This window comes from Podarcis gaigeae (assembly GCF_964106915.1).
Source record: "Podarcis gaigeae genome assembly, chromosome: 16".
Classification (NCBI taxonomy): domain Eukaryota; kingdom Metazoa; phylum Chordata; class Lepidosauria; order Squamata; family Lacertidae; genus Podarcis; species Podarcis gaigeae.
Genome location: NC_139693.1, coordinates 6,809,739 through 6,832,465, shown reverse-complemented (window position 1 = coordinate 6,832,465; position 22,727 = coordinate 6,809,739). Strand labels below are relative to the sequence as shown.

The window sequence follows — 22,727 nt, the reverse complement described above, 5'->3', positions numbered from 1 at the left end:
AATAGAATGGGGGGGGGGGAATGTGTCTCTTTGTTGATGAGGGAAGATGCAAGTTTTGGAGTACCACAGAGCTCCTTGCCAGCTGATATTTCTGGAGCCACACAGAGCTCCTTGGAATTGTACATTCTGCAGGAGGAAATGAAGATCTGATAAGGACCTGGATGCTTCTCATTTCCCCAAACTGAACTGTGATTTTCCAACAAGTGTCGGCTTACAAGAAAGAGATAATGACAGGGTTAGGAAGTTAAAATTAAAAACACACCTTCAAGTCCAGACTGAAACAGGCAGTTGGCAACTCCACCCCACTCCCCAGCTCTCATGTTCTCTTACCCAGGGGCTATCTGAGTATTTAAGGTGTTATTAAAATCAAATTTGCTTTACTGTTGCAGAGAATGCTTATAGAGTGTGCTTGATCTTAGTGAACACAGCTCATGAAACCTAGGGGCAACAATGAGGAAAGGGAATAACTCTCAGGGTGCTTCCAAAATAAAAATCCTCATGAATTCATCAGATTTTGGGAGTGATAATTACCCACAGGAAGCAGTGGTGATAACGACAAACTTAGATGGTTTTAAAAGAGGATTGGACAAATTCAGGGAAGAGAAGGCGATCAATGGCTAAAAAAGGTAAAGGACCCCTGACAGTTAAGTCCAGTAGCAAATGACTCTGGGGTTGTGGCACTCATCTCGCATTACTGGCTTTACTGTTTGTCCACAGACAGTTTTTTCTGGGTCATGTGGCCAGTATGACTAAGCCGCTTCTGGCGAAACCAGGGCAGTGCACAGAAACGCTGTTTACCTTCCCGCCGGAGCGGTACCTATTTATCTACTTGCACTTTTTGGCATGCTTTCGAACTGCTAGGTTGGCAGGAGCTGGGACAGAGCAACGGGAGCTCACCCCGTCACGGGGATTCAAACTGCCAACCTTCCAATCGGCAAGCCTAAGGCTCAGTGGTTTACACCACAGCACCACCCTAATCAATGGTTACTATCTATTTAAATAAAAGACTGGGAAGTTGCTGTTGGACTCATGTCCTGCTTGCAGGCATCTTGGTGGCCAGTGTGAGAACAGGATGCTGGACTAGACTGATCATTGGCCTCAACCCTACGGTCTCATGTCCAGCAGAAATATAGGATGCTGCCTTCTACAGAGACAGACCACTGATATGTCTAGCTCAACACAGTGCATGTTGAGAAAGAGAGCCTTATTTCAGCACTGGTCACTGGACAGCACCTTCTGCCACAATGGAAGGCAGAAAGCAAGCTGAGTGAGGGAAGCTACCTAGGGGACACACACTCCTCCAGTGCCTCACTCCGGTGCCACCTGAGGAATACACCTCTCCCTCTCTCTACCCAGTGGTAGGACTGGCCCTGGAGCAGGGGGTTGGATATTCACTTCCTGATATGCATATCAAGGCAACAGTTCTCCCCGCCCCCCCCCCCTAAAAAAGAAGAAGAAGAAGAAGACAGTCATGATGATGCAACATTAAGCTTTATTCCAAAAGAGAGATGGGCAGAGAAGCAGTGGAGGAACAGTATTAGATTGTTACATACAATATACATCTAAGATGGCAATCGACAACATGCACAGGAAAAAAATATGCAGGATGTTTGTGTCTTTCCCCACACCCACTCAAAGAGGTAGTTTGCAGTAGCATTGCCAACACTGTTGAGAAGGAAGATGGTGACTTTTAAAAAACTTCTTTTAAAACTTTTGAATTAAAGACGAGCAGATCAAGGAGAAACAGGATAAGAATGTAACCATGCTTGATCATTCAGTGTTGCTGTATAGCTTTCTTCTTCCAGAGCTGAAAGGGGGAAAAGTCTAGTGAGCAGCATTTCTGAAATCTCAGCAGAACATGCTCAGAGTTGTAGTTCGGTGTCTTGTTTCTGTTTCCATGTAAATCCGTTGCAAGTTTCAGCATTTAACAAGGTCCACAATTGGAAGGAAGGCATTTCCTGCCATATCTTCTCCAGCCACCATAACCACCATAACCACCATAACCACCATAACCTCCATAACCTCCGTAGCCTCCGTAACCTCCATAGCCGCAATACCCTGAACCATATCCTAGCCTGCCGTATCCTCCATAGCCACCAGAATATCCCAGACCTGAATAGCTACATGGTGACATTTGGCCCACAGCAACAGGCTCAGAAGATGAAGACAGGATTGGTCCTGGGATGGACACGACAGAGGGAGGGGGCTGGATCACAACTTCTGACCCTGGGAGCTGACTGCTACAAGCTACGGAGCCATAACCACCACCGTAGCCAAACCCACCACCAAAGCCAGAGAGGGAGCCGGACCCATAGACTGGGACCAGACTACCACAAGACCCTACGGATCCTGCACCACCATAGCAGGAGCCCACGCCACAAGGCACACTGCACACAGATCCACAGTGAGTCATCTTGATGTGTCGGGTGAAGATCTGGTGGGAAGAAGAAAATGCAGCACAATATCAGTAAATTAAAAGTACCTAACAAGAAACAAGAAGCTGGAAGGAGCTGGAATTTCTTGCAAATTTGAAATCGGTGGAAGGAGATAAAAAAAATTGGAAAGGTCTGTAGGAGCACATATTTTGCATTCAGAAGACCTTAGTCTCGTAAGGACAGCCTGCTGAAGCAGACCAAAGAGTGCCCATCTATTCCAGCATCCTGTTCCGCCAGTGACCAACTAGATGTCTCAATGGAAAGCTCACAAGAAGGACCTGAGCACTAGAGCATTCTCCCTTCCTGTGATTTCCAGCAACTAGTATTCAGAATCATTACTGCTTCTAACCATAGAAGCAGAGCAGAGCCATCATGGCTGGTAGCCCTCAATAGCCTTCTCCTCCATGTGTTTGTCCAAACATCTTTTTAAAGTACATTAAAGTTTTGGTACTAAGCATCTCCAGGCAAGATGATCTTGAGCAGCCTGACTGAGAAAGACCTTGTAGAGATCTGCTGCCTCTCAGTTTAGTGCTAGATGGAGGAAGAGTTGTATCCGATACACATCCTACTCCTTTGCAATGAATGGACATGAGTAATTTAGGCTCCTTGGATGATACTCAGTGCTTGCCCTACTCAGAATAGACCCACTCAAATTAATGGTCATGGATAGGAGCATAGGAATCTGCATTTTATAGGATCAGACCACTGGCACATTTAACTCAGTGCTGTCTACACTGACTGGCAGTGCCCCCCCCCCCATGAATTCAAACTGGAGACATTCCCCATCCTAACAATCTTGAAGGATTGACCTGGGACCTTCTGCATGTAAACCAGATGATCTACCACTGAGCTATGACCCTTCCTTTTTAGGTCCATTAATTGTAATTTGCCAACTACTGTAAGTAGAACTTAGTTGGTTACAACTCCAAACATCTGATTACAAGTAATATACCACAGTATGTAGACTATATAGATCAGTAGAAGCTCAGTAGTGGAGGAAATGTTTTGTACAATGTACATAATAACATTCAAAATTGCCATATGTTGGATCAGAACATTGGTCCATCCAGCTCACTACTGTCTTGCAATGACAGCTCTACCTGGAGATGCAAGGAATCCAACTTGCGACTGAGCTACTGCCCTTCCCCTAAAAGTAAAGTGAGATACTAGTCCTCAGCATTCCAAATAAAAAGGTGATATAATAATAAAAAATTTTATTTATATCCTGCCCTCCCCAGCCGAAGCCGGGCTCAGGGCGGCTAACAACAATCAAATAATCAAACAGTCAAATAATCACACATTCTAAAAATATTTCATTATAAAAATTAATTAAAATCAAATTGATGGCAACCGATTAAGCAAAATTCTGTGTAGGTTGCCAGAGGAGGGAGTCAGGCTGCGCCCTGACCAAAGGCCTGGTGGAACAACTCTGTCTTGCAGGCCCTGCGGAAAGATGTCAGGTCCTGCAGGGCCCTAGTCTCTTGTGACAGAGCGTTCCACCAGATTGGAGCCACAGCCGAGAAGGCCCTGGCTCTAGTTGAGGCCAGCCTAACCTCTCTGAGGCCTGGGACCTTGAGGATGTTATTATTTGCAGACCCTAGGTTTCTCTGTGGGGCATACCAGGAGAGGCGGTCCCGTAGTCCTAGGCCGTATAGGGCTTTAAAGGTTTTAAATAATAACATAGGAAGCTGCTGCATATGGCATCAGACAGCTGGTCCATCCATCTCAGTATTGTTTTACATTGACAGGCAGAGTTTCAGAGATGATATACAGCAGGGGAACACCTGGGACATTCCGAGCTAAATTCTCTCTTATGGACAACATGGAGAACATTAATGAGGAAAGGGAAGAAAAGAGAGTAAAATCACAAACACAGAACCTCATATATCAGGAGCAGTTGCAAGAAGAGGGCATCAGATCACACTCACCTGGTTCTCTGAGATGTAGAACGAAGCAAACAGTAGACAGGAGAGCGATCTGCTGCTGGAAGTGTACCGAGTTGCAAGCCCTTTTATACAATTTCTTCTGGCTGTGTCTAGGGTGTGTGTACCACCCTCTCCAATGCACTTTGCCCTGATTAGATCTTGGAGGAGGGGGAAATATGCTGATGCATCATATTCCAAGTTGCTCTCAAGTTCTTTCACCTCCCTTTAATTCTTGCACCCATTAGACTATATCCCATCCCATTGCATCAACAATGTTAACGCCCTGCTGTTTGGAGATGGGTCACTCTTGCATCAGCAGGGGAAAAACAACAGCAACCTAATACATAAAACCACTTTCATTCCAGTGCCAAGGAATGCATCCAATTCTTTACCTCCAGCATGAGAAGCTCACTGAACTTTTGAGATCGTCTGTTGTCACGTAGGCAAAGTTGCCAGTAAGCTCAGGATTACCAGCGAATGTTGCCTAAGGTGAAATCCAAAGAGGATTTTGGAGCACTCGCTCTGGTAAACGCACAACATATGCAACACATTCCAAAGAAAGCTAAGACGTTCTGGGGCTTATTTTTGTTTGTTTTTAAAATGGGGTGGCCAAATCCACCAAATATGGCTGGAATAATGATGTTTTGGGCAGTTCCCAGGAGAGGCATGTTTGAAAGGAACAGGGCAGGAGAATGCACGAATTGGTGTCAATAATCAAATTTGCTTTGAGTAGGAGGGATTGGAGATCACATCCAAAAAGGAGTGGTCTGGACAGCAAATAGTGGTCAAAGTGTTGGATTAAGACCTGGGAAAGTCCTGAGGTAAAATCCCCACTAAGCCATAAAGTAGGTGTCTTTAGGTCAATCACTGTCTCTCAGACTAAATGAATGAATGAATGAATGAATAGTTCCATCCCATTTAGGTACCGCTGGAACTTAATCATATATCCTTCTGTCTTGTTCCATCTCTTGGCATGCCACACCATCCCATTGTACCAACTTTGTGAACGCTATTCACATAAAATACAAACTTTTCAGTACATTGAACAGTAGCAATCCCATTTTTCCAAAATTGAAATCCAGTGTTCCCCATTTGTACATCATTGTGCAAATGTACATTCCTTGTGAAAATTCACCTGCACTTCGGTGCGAAATTCTCTCAGCATAAAGATCTTTTGGGACACTTTTGCAAAAGAAATTTCCTTCATTTAATGCAGTATGTGTGCTGTTTTCATTATGGTATGCATATTTATGCAGACTTCATCCTAGCATATGCATTTCTGCACACACTGCTTGGCTAGAGAACTGCACTGCAAAATTCACAGATTTCAAAGGACAGCTCATGTATTGCTTATGAATGTGTGAATTAGGTAGCTTCCCTTCCCATTGAGGCAGCTGGGTGACCATTGTGAGAATGGAATGCTGGACTAGATGGGTCTTCTAGGTTTGCCTTTCAGCGCAAAGTGACTTGAATTTCTGCCATTTAGCCAGCACACCTCCCCTCGTGTTGCTCCCTAGGAACTGGTGCTCAAGAAGTTGTCTATCTCTAATCCTGGAGGTTTTATCTAGCCATGGTGGTTAATAGGTAAAGGGACCCTGACCATTAGGTCCAGTTGTGACCGACTCTGGGGTTGCGGCGCTCATCTCACTTTATTGGCTGAGGGAGCCGGCGTACAGCTTCTGGGTCATGCGGCCAGCATGACTAAGCCACTTCTGGTGAACCAGAGCAGCGCACGGAAATGCCGTTTACCTTCCCGCTGGAGCGGTACCTATTTATCTACTTGCACTTTGACGTGCTTTCGAACTGCTAGGTTGGCAGGAGCAAGGACCGAGCAACAGAAGCTCACCCCGCCACGGGGATTCGAACCGCTGACCTTCTGATCGGCAAGTCCTATGCTCTGTGGTTTAACCCACAGCACCACCCATGTCCCTACTGCATGGCACTAGTTTTCAATAAAATCATTACAATCCTCCTTTCTCTCAAATGTCTAATCTAAGTGGTAGGATCTACAGACACATCAAAGAAATAGAAGCATGGGGAGCAATAAATTTTCAGGGCTTCAGGTGAAGAACATTCCCAACCCTACTTGAGATTTCATGGATTGAACATGGTACCTTCTGCATGCAAAGCAGATGTCCTACCCCTAGCGGACCCTTTTCTTCCTACTAGGCTTCAGACTGAGAGGACTGCCCTCACTCACAGTTGGCTTTAGGAACAAATCAGAGTAATGGCAACTTCTACTGCCCTCACTCTGGAGAGCTACATCCCTTCCCTCCACAATGGGCTAGATCCAGGGGACCATTTACCTGTTGTGGGTGGAAGGAAAGCAAAGGCAATGACTTGATGTCACAGGCTGATAAACAAAACAAGCTTATTTAGGCAGATAGAACAAATATCAAATTATGAGGAATGCCATGTGATTAAAGCACCCCAGATGCCGGCACTGTTAATCATAAAGGGGATTTAAATTTCAAAACAATCATGCAAATGGATTTGAGAGGCCTTAATTTGAGAGGCGTTGCCGTTGATCAACAAGAGGGTGTATGGCTTCGGGGGAAAGAAACTGTTTTAATTGTATCTCTTTTTTGCATGTACAACAGTGATAAATATTTTTACAAGACTCGTTGCAAAGGCACCTGCCTGACACCTACCCTTTTGGGTGTAACTTCTCCTTTCATGAGCCGTTAAATGGAGGCACATTAAGATTGGAGCTACCTGGAGTCAAGAAAGAGTCCTGATACACAGACACACCTGCCCCCCCACCCCCGCTCCCACAAGCATTTCATTTAAGCCAACATCATTTCTCATCGCCAGAGTTTCACCTGAGAAGCATGCTCCAAATGCCCTAGTCAAAAGCCATCTAGTCTGACCCCTGCAATATAGGAATCACAGGGTGTTTGTTTGGGGTGGTGGAGATGTCTGCTGGAGGAACCTACTTAATCTGCACTTCTTTAAAAAAATGAATTTTATTTGTTTTAATTTTTAGAAAGTAAGGTAAAGGTAAGATAAAGAACCCATGACTATGGGGTTGCGACGCTCATCTTGCTTTCGGAGCCAGTGTTTGTCCACAGACAGTTTTCCGGGTCATGTGGTCAGCATGACTAAACTGCTACTGGCACACGGAGGACCGTGACGAGTGCCAGAGTGCATGGAAATGCTGTTTACCTTCCCACCGCAGTGGTACCTATTTATCTACTTGCACTGGTGTGCTTTGGAACTGTTAGGTTGGCAGGAGCTGGGAAAGAGCAATGGGAGCTTAACCCACCCGAACAAGTGAAATCATTAAGCATGCTGAAGAGCCAGTGTGGTATAGAGGTTAAAGTTTCAGACCAGGACATGAGAGAAACCAGGGTTCAACTCCTCATTCAGCTCATGAAGCTCACATGGTGAACTTTAGACCAGTCTTTCAGCCTAACTTCCTCACAGGGTTGTTGAGGGGATTAAACGAGGAAGAGAAGTTTGCCATGATAATCATCGATCATTTTTGAATCAAATTCTGCTCTCCGCAAAACAAAATCCTGGTATCACAGGATTGCCCCTTTATGGCAAGAAGACAGTGGGAAGTTATCAAGATCCTTAAAACTTTTTTTGGTTTCTCCTCCCATCCCATCCTGAGTTGTTACTCTGAAAGCAAGGAATTTGAAACATGCGAAGACGCCCAGAGGGAGGTGACTGCAAATGAGGATTTCCCTGGAACAAAAAACAAAGACCAAAGGAGAAGGAAGTGATGGTATTTCAACGTGTTTCACAAACACTCATCACTACTTCATTATTCATAAAGTAATGGGCTGTCATTATTTTAATGGTTTGTAGACCAGATTGGATGCCTAAGTGATGGGTGGCTGAAATGTTTGCCACACATTCAGGGTACCTGCTCCCATCTGAACCCAAGAAAAACCTGGTACCTCAGGTCTATGGTCCATCTGGTCCAGCACAATTACCTGAGAATAAGTGAGGATTACTCCTAAGTGTGTGTGTGTGTGTGTGTGCGTGTGTGTAGAATCAAGACCACGAATCAGATTTGCTGCAATAAAATGTGTTACACACACACACACACAGACATTTACCATGTAGGCCTGCTCCCCTATACAGTGGTACCTCGAGTTACAAATGCTTCAGGTTACAAACTCCACTAACCTGGAAGAGTTACCACGAGTTGAGAACTTTGCCCCAGGATGAGAACGGAAATCATGTGCTGGCGGTGCAGTAGCAACAAGAGGCCCCATTAGTGAAAGCACGCCTCTAGTTAAGAACAGTTTCAGGTTAAGAACGGACCTCCGGAATGAATTAAGTTCGTAACTAGAGGTACCACTGTATATTTGTCTCATTGCTTGACAGAATAATTGCATGGGAATGTTGCACAGGGGATAATGGGAGCCAGCAAGTACCCTGGGAAGGGAGCCCCATGGCTCATTGGTGGAGCAGAATGGACCTAGCTCAATCCCTGGCATCTCCAGCTAAGAACTTTAGAGCCTGCTGGACAAAGCCATTAGCCCATCTAGTCCAGCTTCCTGTTCTCACACTGACCAACCAGATGCCACAATGGCAAGCAGGAACTGGTGTTTAGAAGCATTACTGCCTCCAATTATGCTAGCCAAGCATATCAATCATGGGTAGCAGCCATTGGCAGTCTTCTCCTCCATGAATTTGTCCAGCTCTCTTTTAAAGCCATCTAAATGGGTGGCCATCACTGCCTTCTATGGGAGTGAGTTTCAGAGTTTACATTGCATTCAGAAGCCGAAGCAAGTAAGAAGTCAAGCAGGTAAGGGCTGGCTGAAGGTAGACTGAACTTGTTGGGGCAAATGCCTCATTTATCCTAATCAACCAACTCCTTCCATGTCTGCTGAATGGGGTCAGGAAATGCAGACCCCACAACTGTCCTGTTTTAAGTCGGATATCCCAGATCACAGAAGCCAATCCCAGCATCTGTTTGGATCCCATAATGTCTGTCAGGGACCGTGCTGAGGAGGGATTCACTGAGGAAGAATTGTGGGAGTCACCCCCTCCTCCTGATCCTGAACCTTCCCAGGAGTAGGAGGACAGTATAGATTTGAATAGTGGTTTGAAGAGGGGCATAGTTCAGAAGGCAGAAGCTGGGAAATACTGGATGGGGAACAGCTAGCAGAAGAAACTTTAGAAGAGAGAGAGAGTTAACAGATTCACAGTCTCTGGGTAGTATCCACCCCCCTTCCCCAAAGTCATGGAAGAAAGTGTCAGAACAGAAAGCTCAGAGGCTACAAACTCTACATCTACAAAGATGTAGGAGCAACATAGATTAATAGGGATGGAAGAGGGAGTATCCCTTAATTGGGAGCACCACCATTCTGGGAAGGTGCTTTCTTTTGTCCTTCACTGTGTTTATTAAAGAAACTAACTGGTAAGAATTCCTTTAGTTTGATCTGCTTATTAATGACCATGGGGAAGTAAGCCGATTTCCCGAAGCCTGACAATGTCCCTTTCAAGAATGGCACCCTGGTGTGCCAGACAGCCTCTTGGATCACTTTGGTGAGCATCAAAAGGTTGCACCAAAGCTGCTCCACTCTTGTGTGACCCTTTCATGATTGCCTTCCAGGAAGGCACTTTGGCGATGCCAATGGGCGGTGTCAAAGCACCTCCAAGAGGCCGCAGCGGTGGTGGTGGGTGAAGGTGTGAGGAGGGAGGAGGGAGGGGGCGTGCAAATGAGGAGACAGATGTGAGTGGGAGAACGATGGGGGCTGCAGCACAGTGTGTGTGGGGGTGCATCTCAATTTGCCCTTCTGAAATGCTGCAGGGCATGGAACTATATATATATATATACTTATTGGAAGAAATGTGAAATATAAGGCATAATAATGTTTGTGTGGACTCAAAAAAACCTGTAGAGTGAAGTGGAAATGTGGAGAAGTGAATTTGGAAAAGTGTGAAACTCCCAAGAAACCAGAATGGACAGATTTGCCCATCCCTTCTTTTAAATAAAAGGTAAGTTCTAGAAGCATGTGGTAACAGAAATTAGTATTATTATTATTGGCAAACAAGTCTCCTTAGAGAGTTAGTTAAGTCTTTATGGTGCTACTGTTGATCTTATTTGTCAACAATTAATTCTATATCTTCTGGTTGCTGCTTGTCTCTCAAGAATGGGAGGATCCATCTTGTTACTCTTTGGACTCATGGTTAAAACAAGTCATATTTATTGCCATCTCTGAAAAACTAACCTCTAAGATACGTTCCATTGGAACGATATGAACCCTTCAGGTTTTCTATCTGTTTGGGGACTATTTATGAATTGTATGACCAAACAAACATTCCTACCAGATATGATTTTATCTGGCAACTGTTCTGAATACTTGATGTATAAATATGAACCCTGTATCCCACCATGGATATGCCGTTCATTATTTTAAAACTTCTTCTTCTTCTTCTTCTTCTTCTTCTTCTTCTTCTTCTTCTTCTTCTTCTTCTTCTTCTTCTTCTTCTTCTTCTTCTGTATATTTACTCCTCTTGCCTTACGGCTGCTTTCATGCTTTATTTTATTTTGATGCTAAAATTAGCCAAGGGAAAATAATCTAGTGAATTGCCAGGTTTCTAATTTTTGCTTACCCGGCCAATTCATTTATACGGTTTACACATTCAGCCCTTAAAGATGTTTGTATTGGGAGAATGAGTTACTCTCATTAAACTAAAATAAAGCCAAGCTCCTCATTTACTCTGGGGATTCCAAAACACCTAGCAGAAAAGGTGCTGGGAGGGTTGTTAAATTAAAATAAGAAACCACTCAAATGACAGGCCGTCCATGGGTGTAACTGCATGCCTATTAAAGAAGGATTGCATGAGTTCCTCATAAAAAGCTGTGGGAAAGAGTAGTGGTGAGGCTTCTTCTTATGGGCAAAACAGCAGCTGGAATTTCATTAAGAGCTCATCCCATAGCCTCAAGGGAGCTTGAGTCACCACATAAAAACACCATCTTCTGAACACCATGGCCAAACTGTGTTGCCCCAGCACTACTCCAGATTCTTAGACTTCTCATGCACCAATGTTATGTTTCCCCACCTCTGATTGGAGCTTGCAATTCCTTCCTTGGAAATGTAAACCTTGGGGACTCAATGGTCCACTCAAATATGAGGCAGATGCTATGGAATAGCTATCTCTTCCAGCATCCTGTTTGCATAGTGGCCAACTGTGGCCAATGGGATAGCCACAAAGGCAGGACCTGAGCGCAGCAGTAGTCTCCCCACTTGTGGTTCCCAGTAACTGGTGCTCAGAGCCCTGATTGTTTTCAGCATGTTCAGAAGTAGACTGCCTTAGGACATGGAGGCTCTACTCTGAACAATCTTGGTTGTTAACGTTTCTTTGTTGCATATCTTTAGGTGCCAGGCAAATATATTCATTTTCTCCCAGTCCTCTGGCTAATTAAACAATCCATGGCCTTTTAAACGGTGTGTGTGCATGTGTGAGATTTTTGTTTGTTACTATGTTGTGTATTTTTAAATTGTAAGTCACCTTGTGTTCCTTGGATGAAGGGCAGTATATAAACTATTATTATTATTATTATTATTATTATTATTATTATTATTATTAAAGAAATAATATGTCTGTTGGGTCAAGTTAATGTCCCATCTAGTCCAGCATCCTGATCTCACAGTGGTCAACCAGATACCACAATGGGAAGCCTTCACACAGGACCGGAGCAGAACAGCAAGTCCCTAATAATAATAATAATAATAATAATAATAATAATAATACCTTTATTGCCAATGTACAACATGTGTACATTGAACTTAACTCTGCACTAATAGAATCATAAAAATGTGCAGTAACTGGTCTTTAGAAGTGAATTGCCTTTGACAATGGAGACAGAACATAGACATTTTTGTTAGTTGCCATTCCTAGCCTTGTCCTCCATGTCTAATCCTCTCTTAAAGGTAAAGGGTAAAGGGACCCCTGACCATTAGGTCCAGTCATGACCGACTCTGGGGTTGCAGCGCTCATCTCGTTTTATTGGCTGAGGGAGCTGGTGTACAGCTTCCGGGTCATGTGGCCAGCATGACTAAGCCGCTTCTGGCAAACCAGAGCAGCACACGGAAACACAGTTTACCTTCCCGCCTATTTATCTACTTGCACTTTGACATGCTTTTGAACTGCTAGGTTGGCAGGAGCAGGGACTGAGCAACGGGAGCTCACCCCATCACGGGAATTTGAACCGCCGACCTTCTGATCAGCAAGTCCTAGGCTCTGTGGTTTAACCCACAGTGCAACCCATGTCCCTAATCCTCTCTTAGAGCCTCCCAAATTGGTGGCCACCATCACTATAACTTCCTCTGGGCTCTTCTGGGAGAATGATGTTATCAATGGCTACTAGCCTTGGTGCCTGGTTTCCTTTCCACTTAAGTGCCCTGAACTCCTCCTCCAAAAATCCCTCCACAATGTATTCACAGGGTTAGGTCTACTAACTGTGATGGACCTTGTCCACCTAGGGCTGTAGCAGGAGGCAGGACTCACCTGAAATGGGGTGGAAGAATCTTGCATCAGTTGTTGGAATGCAATGTTGGATCCAACATCAGGCTGCACAAGTCCTGCCATTTCACATACTTCAGCTGAGACATATTTTGAAATGGCAATCTGTTTTATGGCAGTTGTTATTGTGGTAGATCATTCCCAGAAGATGAACCAGAACATCAGAAGAACAGCCAGCTGAATCAGGTCAAAGGCCCACATTATCCAGCATTGTGTTCTCACAGTGGCCAACCAGATGGTCCAAAGGGAAGCCCTCAAGAAGCACTCACTCTCCCCCACTTGTGATTCCCAAGGTATCTTGCCCCCCAACACTAGATGGAGAACATAGCCATTGTGGCTAGCGACCATTGGTAGCCATATCCTTCGGGAATAGCCTGGTCCTCTTTTTAGTGTCAAGCTCTAATGCATGGAAGCTAAAATGCTTATATTGAAGCCTCAAAAATATCTCAGTTGTTTTGGGATATCAGTGGAGCCCATAGGGCCCTCCAGGTGTTGGTGGACTCCAGCTCGCATCTGGCTCAACTAGCTTAACCAATTGTCAGGGGTAATGGGTGTTGTAGTCCAACAGCAGAGATCCTAGGGACTTAATTTCAATACGATTCAGCCAAAGACCTTCTAGTCGTATTCAGAAGCATATCACCTTTGACACTGGCCGTAGCACATAGAACATAAGGATCCATCTATTCCAGCATTCTGTTATTGCAGTAGCCAATCAGATGTCCCAGTGGGAAGAGAAACCCACAATCAGCAAGCTAACACAATAGCAATTGGCATTGAGAGACTACTGCCTCTCTGACAGTGGAGGTAGAACATGGTCACTGTTGGTAATAACCAACCACCTGGTCTTTAAATAAATGGAGAGTATGTCAGTAACAATGGAAGGGAGGAGATCCTGCCAAGCGATCCTTGGCACTAAGAATTAAGGAGGTTAAATGAGCATGACTCTATTTTCACCTTTTAAAGCAATATGGGGAACCTCAGGTTCAGGAGCTGAATATGCCCACCAAGACCTTTCCATGTAGCCTTTTGGAACTCTCCCCAGATGATTCCTCCACTGCAGCAACCCCCTTCCTTCCCCAGACCATGCCTCTCACTGTCCCTGCTTCATGATCTCCCTGAATGCCCCCCCTGCCCAGACTGGAACATGTCATTGAACTCTGAAAATGCTTCTTACTTGCCTGGATTTGGGATTTGAGGATATCTCTCTCTCTCTCTCTCTCTCTCTCTCTCTCTCTCTCTCTCTCTCTCTCTCTCTGTGTGTGTGCATGTGTTGTGTAGAAACTAGACTGCTGTACAAAGGCGAAATTGGCATAAATTCCCCACCTACTTTTACCTTTGGTTTCATCTGCCCCTGGTATGTGGCCCCTGAAAGCTTAGCAGGAGGGAATGTGGCCCCAGAGCCGGAATTTCTTCCCTTCCCTTGTGTTAACTATTGAAGGATAAGGAAGATAACTGACAGGCAAAAGAAAACCAGAAGGCAAATATTAAGATGCAACGGTTAAGCTTTATTGAGTAATAAGACAATCTGTAATCAGGCAAGCTGATTCCAACAGGACCAATTACAAGTTGAGAAGTAAGAAGGACGAGTTTCTTGTTGTTGCTTTTCATTATCTCTCTCCCCGCCAAGAAGCAGGTTTAAAAGGGAGTAACAAACATCGTAAGATTGCAGAAAACCTTAAACACATGACATACACAGGGAAATGATAAACTGCAGCCATTGAAAGGAAAGTGGAAGAGAGGTATATCAAAGGGCTGCATTTCAGAAGACAGGAGCCTCCCCAGCTATCAAAGGGTGGTATCCAATGATAGCCCGTCTCATAGCAGACTCATTGAAATCAATCAACAAGTGTCATTTAGGTCCACTGTTTTCAATGGGTCAGCTCTGAGGTGGACTTCGTTGGCTATAACACATAGACTTTGGGGGAGGTAGAGAGGTACTCGTTGTTTCTGAAATTACTGAGTGGGGGCTTGGTAGCCCCCCGTGGCTTTCCTAGGATTCCCAGCCATTTAACACGGTCCACAGCTGCTGTAGCTGCATCGTCGGGAATAACCGGGATAAGAACAAGGATACCCATAACGGGATCTTCTTCCATATCCATATCCACAGCCATAGCCAGATCCATATCCCCCGTAACCACAATACCCTCCATATCCAGTGGCGCATGGAGCATTTTGTGCTACGGCCACCTGGTCATTGCTGGCAGAGAGGATGGCTCCCGGGATGGTCAGCGTAAATGAGGGAGGCTGGATCACCACTTCCGAAGGCGGGATCTGCGAGACGCAGGATGTGTTGATCCCACAGAGGGCTGGGCTACAGCTGTTGTATTCACAGAGGGCCATCTTGGAAGAACAGGAAGGAATCTGAAACAGTACACAGGTTGGCAAGTTTAGATCTTGACGGAAGCACAACTTTTCACATGTTCCCCAAGAGTGAATTTTGTGGACAAATTCATGGAGGAACAGAAGGCTGCTCATGACTACTAGCCGTGATGGCTATGCCCTACCTCAACAGTCAGAGTACCAGTTTGCTGGAAGCTTCAAGAGGCAAGAGTTGCTCTTGGGCTTGGTTGGGTCTGCTTGCTTCTTTCCCACAAGGATCTGGTTACTCAGAATCCTGCACTAGACAGGGCATTGGCCTGATACATCAGATTTTTCTTATGTTCTTAAAATAAGTTTCCATCCTGGCTAATAATGTAGAGAGAGTCCTTCTAGCCCATCTTATCCAGCATCCTTTCCCCCATAAGAAGATCTAACAGGGCTCTTCTTATCTTTAACTCAAAACTGAGTTATGCATTCAGTGCTAACCTTATTCAGAGCAGACCCATTGAAGCCAATGGACATGACTTACCTAGGTTCCTTAATTTCACTGGGTCTACTCTGAGTTGGCTACAACCCTGAATTCTGAAAGTATTAAGTAAATGCTCACAGAAATGATTTCTGAAATGTTGCCCAACGCTAAGCTTTGCAAGAGCTCCTTTCAACATTGGTCAACAGAGGTTGATTTTGCAATAATGATGGACCAAGATTTTTTGGAAGCTTCTCTAGATACCTAGATGCTTATCCTGGCCTGACTTAGGAGAAGAGAAGGTGTGGACACTTGTTCAGACAAATCACCCTGATACCATTGATTCAATATAGTTTAATCAGTGTTGTAGGGACATCACATATAACTGAATGGTTGAGGCAACAAGTGTGGTTGTGATTTTCATTTAAGAGAAAGTTTAGAGTAGGGTGTCCTACAGCTCAGAGGCAAAGTGCATAAGAACCTTCTGATCAGGCCAGTGAACCTTCTGGATCAGGCCAGTTGCACGGTATAACTGTGCACTGCTTAAAGAGGTACATGTTTTGCAGTACATGTTTTTCATGCAAAAAGTCACAGGTTCAATAAGCTTGGCAGGACCAGGGCAGAATGTTATCTGAAACCTTGGAAAGCCACTGTCAGGGAATATACAATTCTTATTGCTTCAAATTCAAGGTCACAGGCCAACTACAGTCCAGTATACCATTCTCACAGTGGCCAATTAGACCCCCCTCCATGGAAAGACCACAAGCAGGACCCAAGTGCGAGAGCACCTTCCATGTTTGGCATTAATTAGCATCTGATATTCAGACGCATCCTGCCTCTGACAGTGGGGGCAGAATGAAGCCACCATGGCCAGCAGCCACTGATAGCCTCCTCCATGAATTTGTCTAATCCTCTTTTACAGCTACCCAAGATGCCCTCTCAACAAAATTCTCAAAGGACCAGAATTTCAAGGAAGACAGTTTGAGAAGCAGTGTCCCAAGTGAAGGCAAATATGCTTACCTGACTCCAAGGAAAAGGCAAGATGTAAGCTGTTGGAAGTCGAGGCGAAGCTGTTGGAGATGTCCTCCCACCGAGGATGTTTTTATACCATTTCTGTGGCGCATGTGAGCTCTTAGTAATATGATGCCCCCATAATTAAATGCCAATTTCAAATCTGTTATCTGTGCAACTCTTTGAATTACTCTGAAGTTGGTGCTTACCACAGCATTTAGGGTTATATTGGTCTAGCATTGTCATAACAAGGTCATGATGTTTGCTTCACACCCAGCAGACCTTGTAAAAAATTATGATGTCACAGGCAAGGATGAAGGAGTATCACACTATTTGGTTTAATTGGTGTCGTAATAAATACGTTAATAAAAAAAAAGGTTCAGTCTCATTCTGTTCCCTGAAGATCCTTTGTTGGGAGTTTCCTTTCCATCCTGGATCTTCCCATGTTTCTTGCATGATGGTGTGATCTGGTGTGATCCAGAATTTTTTGAACACCAGCTCCCATCATCCCTGGCCATGCGACTGGGAGGATGGGAGCTGTAGTTCATGAAACATCTGGAGGGCCACTGGCTTACCATCCATGTTCTACACCTCTACAAGTGCATTTCATACGTGATCCCCAGTTGGCTAGGAACATGCTAGGACAGGTGTGGCTGGACTCCAACTCTCATCATCTGCCACTATTGACCTTACTTCTGAAGAGTGATGAGAGCTTGAGATCATCCACATTTGGGGTGCTGCAGGCTCCCCATTCCTGAACTATGCTATACCAAAAACAAATACATAGTTTTCCAAAACAATTTTGTGGAGTCCATGGAAACAACCAAACTTTTGACAATTATAAGGTTGACAAGAGAAGTAAGGAAAGGAGGTTTCTGCTAGAGGAAAGTGTTGGGCAATCTTAATGAAAGATGCAGCTGCTTGTACCTTGAGTAATAATTGCACATCCTTTTTACATATGCTGATCAGGGCCTTGTACCATCCTCTTTGATATCCTTTATCCTAAACAGGGCGGCACACAGCCTACACCCTCGAAGCTATAGTTATTTATTGCTTTACATGCCACTTAAATAAAGGATGACAAGATTACACTCTGTTGATCAAGCGATCGTCCACGAAGAGAGAATGTAAAAGGTTGAGGCATTTAACCACCACAATGAAAAACAGGTGTTGCAATTTCGTAACTGTTTAGGCTACTGTTGCAGGAGCAACATGCTCTATAGATTGCAGCTACCTCCTGAGAGGTTGTCATAAGACAATAAGAACATAAGAAGCTGATGGATCAAGCCAATGGCCCATCTAGGCTAGCATCCTGGTCTCACAGTGGCCAACCAGAAGCAAGCGGGGGATGACAACCCTCAAGCAGGACCCACGCACAAAAGCATTCTGCACTCTTGCTGTTTCCAGCAACTAGTATTCAGAAGCATTACTGTTTCCAGTGGTGGAGGCCATCATGGCTTGTAGCCATCAATAGCTCGCTTCTCTATGAATTTGTCTAATCTCCTTTAAAACCATCCAAGTTGGTGGCCATCACTGCCTCCTGTGTGTTCCAGAGTTTAACTCTGTGCTACCATGACTAAGCTTTGTTCGTTCGTTGTTGTTGTTGTTTTAAAAAAACTGTCTTGAATCTTCCAACGTACAGCTCATTGGATTCTAGGGGAATGTAGGTAATGCTGAAAGTCCTTCATGGAATTCTTCATTGTGTTCTAGGTCAGTCTAGGGGACATTGGATGTCCCTGAGTTCTAGTGTTAACCCATAGGCCAGGGGTTCTCTCCATACATAGCTGAACTCCAGCTGCCACCAGTGCCACTTGACATGACCAACAATGATGTTGGTGGGAGTTTGAGTCCAGCAACATCTTCAGGTTGGCAAAAGACTGATCTCACCAACCATTCAACCACATGTTGCAACCCCAGCTGGGACAGGTGTGCTGGGCCCGGGGGTAACCCGAGCAACGCAGTCCAGGTCCGGTCCCGAATCCAAGGGTTCCGCGAGGAGTCAGTCCAACAGGGCTAAGGCAGGACACGAGGCAGGAAACCAGGCAAGGTCAGGCACAGGGTCTCAGGCAGGTTCTAGCAAACAGCAGTGTTGCTCCCACAACGTGGGGTAGGGTCCAACAGCCTTTTATCATTGTTGGGGTAACGGCTGGTCCTGATCCCCCAGTGACTCACCTCCCTGTCTCGCCTGAAGGTGAGCACTCTTTCTGTGAGTACCCTTCTCTCAGACCTTAGTCTCTGCAGCTCGGCAGATGTCGGTGGGTTACTGGACACAGAGGCAGCCTCAGTCTCTCCTGACCCAACCAGTAGTGGAGCAGCTGTAAGTGATTGCCCAGCTGAAGGCAATGAGGTCATCCCCACATCTGGAGCCAGGGCAGGCTCAGGCCCCTGACTCGGCCCAGCTGGTGCTTGTTGCAGTGGAACCTGTGCAGACTGGGGTTCTTCAGAATCAGGCCCCAGACTAGGTTCAGATGCCGCCTGAGGCAAAGGATCCAGTGTAAACTGAGACTCCTCTGGTTCCGAGTCTGAGCTTGAGTCCCAGGCCATCACAACAGGTTTACTTAGAACTCAAGGTGTATACTTGGGACTCATGGTGTATGTTTGACGATATTTTTGTTAGCAAACTTTGGCAGTACTGAAGGGGAAACCTGTGGTGCTCCAGATGTCAGGCTTCAAATCTCAGCATCCAAAGTTATCATGGCCAACAAGGATCATAGGAGTTGTTGTCCAGCAATATCTAAGAGGGTAACAGATTGGGGGAAGGTTGATGTAACTGATCAAAGATCGCAGCTCCAGCTACAATGGATCTACCTTCTATGTGGGACTCAGGAGTTACTCATGATATTTTCTGGCTAGGAAACTGTGGGAAATGCTGTGGTCCTCCAGATGTTGTTGGGCTCCAACACCCAACATGCTCAGCCAGCATGATCAATAGGGACAACTTGAGGCCCACTGGTTTCCTATGCTAGAGGGGATCCCCCCCACTTCCTAAATTCTCCTCGCTCTGCACATAGATTTCAAGTTCTTATATTCTTGTGGGATTGTGTGGGGTTTAATGAGAATGAGGTAAAACATTATTTGAGGATGAGGTAAACCATAATTTGCAGAGGTGTCAGTGGGTGAAGGATTTTTTGTTTTTTAATTAGAAGTGCGAAAACCTCGTTGGGTGTTATATACCTATGAAACTGTATGAAACTGCCTGAAAAGCTGTGACTTCTCCTACAGATTATCTTCCCTCTGGCCCACATTCTCATCCTCTGAGATCTAGGTAAGGCATTACAATTTGTCTCCATGTCCTTGTCCCATTTACTGTAAACAAGTTTGATGCAAATATGTGTGGCTTTGTTTTTAATTGTGGACCATTAAAGGGGGACAGATTCCTGTCACATTTACAGGAACTGAAAGGGCTGAAGCTCAGTGGTAAAGCATCTGTTTTGCATACAGAAGATCCCAGGTTTATACTCCAGCATCTCCAGGTAGGGATGGGAGGTACCCCCTGACTGAAACCCTAGAAAGCTATTGCCAGTCACTGCAGACAGCACTGAGATAGACAAACCAATGGTCTGTTTCAATTTCAATCAGCTATCTGCCTATTTCTCTATTATATGCCGGCCCACTATTCAGAACAATGAGAATGAGGATCTTATTCACTTTTATGAGAAGGTAAAAGGTAATGGTGAAGAAGGACTGTATCAGTGGTAGATCACTTTCTTTCACGCAGAAAGTTCCAGGTTCAGCCTGAAATCTTGGACAGCTTCATGAAACTTCTGGAGAACATCAGGTTGATAGAAACAACTCTAGCTTCGCTTGACAGGGAAGGCAAAATAACTTCATATCGGCCATGTTACATATTCTCAAGTTTCAAGAGAGGTAATGGACATGTTTTGTACTTCTGTGTACCTGTTGTTTAGGGTACTCAGCTAGGGAGGGCTGTTACCTTTATGGAGGTGAAGTGCACCACTTGCTATTCGCTATTGTATTTAATGGATTACAGTGGTACCTCGGGTTGAGTACTTACCGTAATTCATTCCGGAGGTCTGTTCTTAACCTGAAACTATTCTTAAGCTGAAGCAACACTTTAGCTAATGGGGCCTCCTGCTGCCGCCGCACCACCAGAGCACGATTTCTGTTCTCATCCTGAAGCAAAGTTCTTTACCTGAAGCACTATTTCTGGGTTAGCGGAGTCTGTAACCTGAAGCATATGTAACCTGAAGCGTGTGTAACCTGAGGTACCACTGTATATATATCCAATATCAGTGCTATTCAGAATAAACCCATCTTCATTCCAGTGGGTTTGCTATGAGAAGTTAGTTGAAAGCTTAAGTTTCAGTGACACCATGCCTGTGAGTTCAAGTTCAAGTTCAAGTCACTAGGAAGCAGCAGCAGGCAAGGGCTAAAGCATCACAACCCTGCTTCTGGGCTTCCCATTGAGGCACTTGATTAGCCACCATGGGGAAAAGGATGCTGGATTCGATGGATCCTTGACTGAGCAGGACTCTCATGTTCTTAACATAAACCCTCAGGACAAGAACCATCTTGTTCCTGTGTTTTTTTACAATGCCCACACATGCTCCTGGGACGGAATAATGGTAGCAGTATCTCAGATTGCTGCAGTTTGTCCTGTGGACAGATGCAACGCTTGCCCCAGATTCCAGTTCTGGAGTAAACACTCAGCTGTTCTCGTGAGTATTACGCAAACACAGGAGGCACCGATGGAAGTACTGTGTCCAGGTCACAAGTAGTAACAGTTCCAAGCTGTTCCACTCAGCTTAGGCTGCCTCTGGAGTACCATTTCCAGTTCTGGGTGCAAATGTTTAAGAAAAAAACATTGGTGAACTAAACCATGTCCAGTGGATGATGTCCTGGATGTCACAGGAACTGGAAAGAGCAGCTGAATGGCAAGAAGAAGAAGAAGAAGAAGAAGAAGAAGAAGAAGAAGAAGAAGAAGAAGAGGAGGAGGAGGAGGAGTAGTAGTAGTTTGGATTTGATATCCCACCTTTCACTCCCCTTAAGGAGTCTCAAAGTGGCTAACAATCTCCTTTTCCTTCCTCCCCCACAACAAGCACTCTGTGAGGTGAGTGAGGCTGGAGACTTCAGAGAGGTGTGACTAGTTCAAGGTCACCCAGCTGCTGCATGTGGAGGAGCAGGGAAGCGAACCCCGTTCCCCAGATTACGAGTTCTTCACTCTTAACCACTACACTATGCTGGCTCTCGACAGGGGATTGGAGTAGTTGACCCTCAGGATCCCTTCTAACTCTACAATTCTATGATTCTATGTCTATCCCAGAGAAGACAGGGTAAAGGGAAAGCATGTTAGCTGCCTTCAAATACCTGAAGAGCTGTCAAGTACAAGGGGGAGAAGATTTGTTCTTTGTTCTCCCAGAAGGCAGGACTAGAACCAATGTGTTGAAACTGGATGATAAGGCTATGTTCTACCTCCACTGTGAGAGACAGCATGCCTCTGGATAGCAGTTGTTGGGAAACACAAGAGGGGGTAGTTGCTGTTGTGCTCGGATTGTGCTTGAAGGCTTTCCAGAAGAGGCCTCAAGTTGGTCACTGTGAGAACAAGATACTGGGCCACATGTGCTTACACACACAAACTTTCATTGTGCTAGGCAAAGGTCATGGCATCATTCAAAGAAGGGGGGATCCATCAGTTGCTACATGTGCATAAAACCATGGCCTGTTCCACCAGAATTCCTTATCACACAGAATAAAATGTAATTCTCAAATAAATTGTGCAAATTAGATCTCAGAGTCCCCTTTGCACTTGAACCAGGGAACCAGGCAGAGGGCCTGCGGAACGCCCTCCCATCACATGTCAAGGAAATAAACAACTATCTGACTTTTAGAAGACATCAGAAGGCAGCCCTGTATCGGGAAGCTTTTAATGTCTTATCGTGTTTTAATATTCAGTTGGGAGCCGACCAGAGTGGCTGGGGAAATCCAGCCAGATGGTCGGGGTATAAATAAATTGTTTCAGCTTTGGTGATCTTCTTATATTCTTATTTCTTTTCAGAAGGAGTTTAAAAGACCATGTGTGATAAGGTGCTGGGTTTTGCCCTTCAAAGTCCCAGAAAATCT

At 45.0% G+C, this 22,727-nt stretch overlaps 1 long non-coding RNA gene across 1 annotated transcript; it reads right to left on the bottom strand.

Annotated features, from left to right (window-relative positions):
• Positions 1-14,334: 14,334 nt before the first annotated feature.
• LOC310833027 lies at positions 14,335-15,842 on the bottom strand. The gene is made up of 2 exons (XR_014558521.1): positions 15,699-15,842; positions 14,335-15,211 (listed from the first exon to the last, which is right to left on the bottom strand). It is a non-coding gene; the product is annotated as an uncharacterized lncRNA (long non-coding RNA).
• Positions 15,843-22,727: the final 6,885 nt, after the last annotated feature.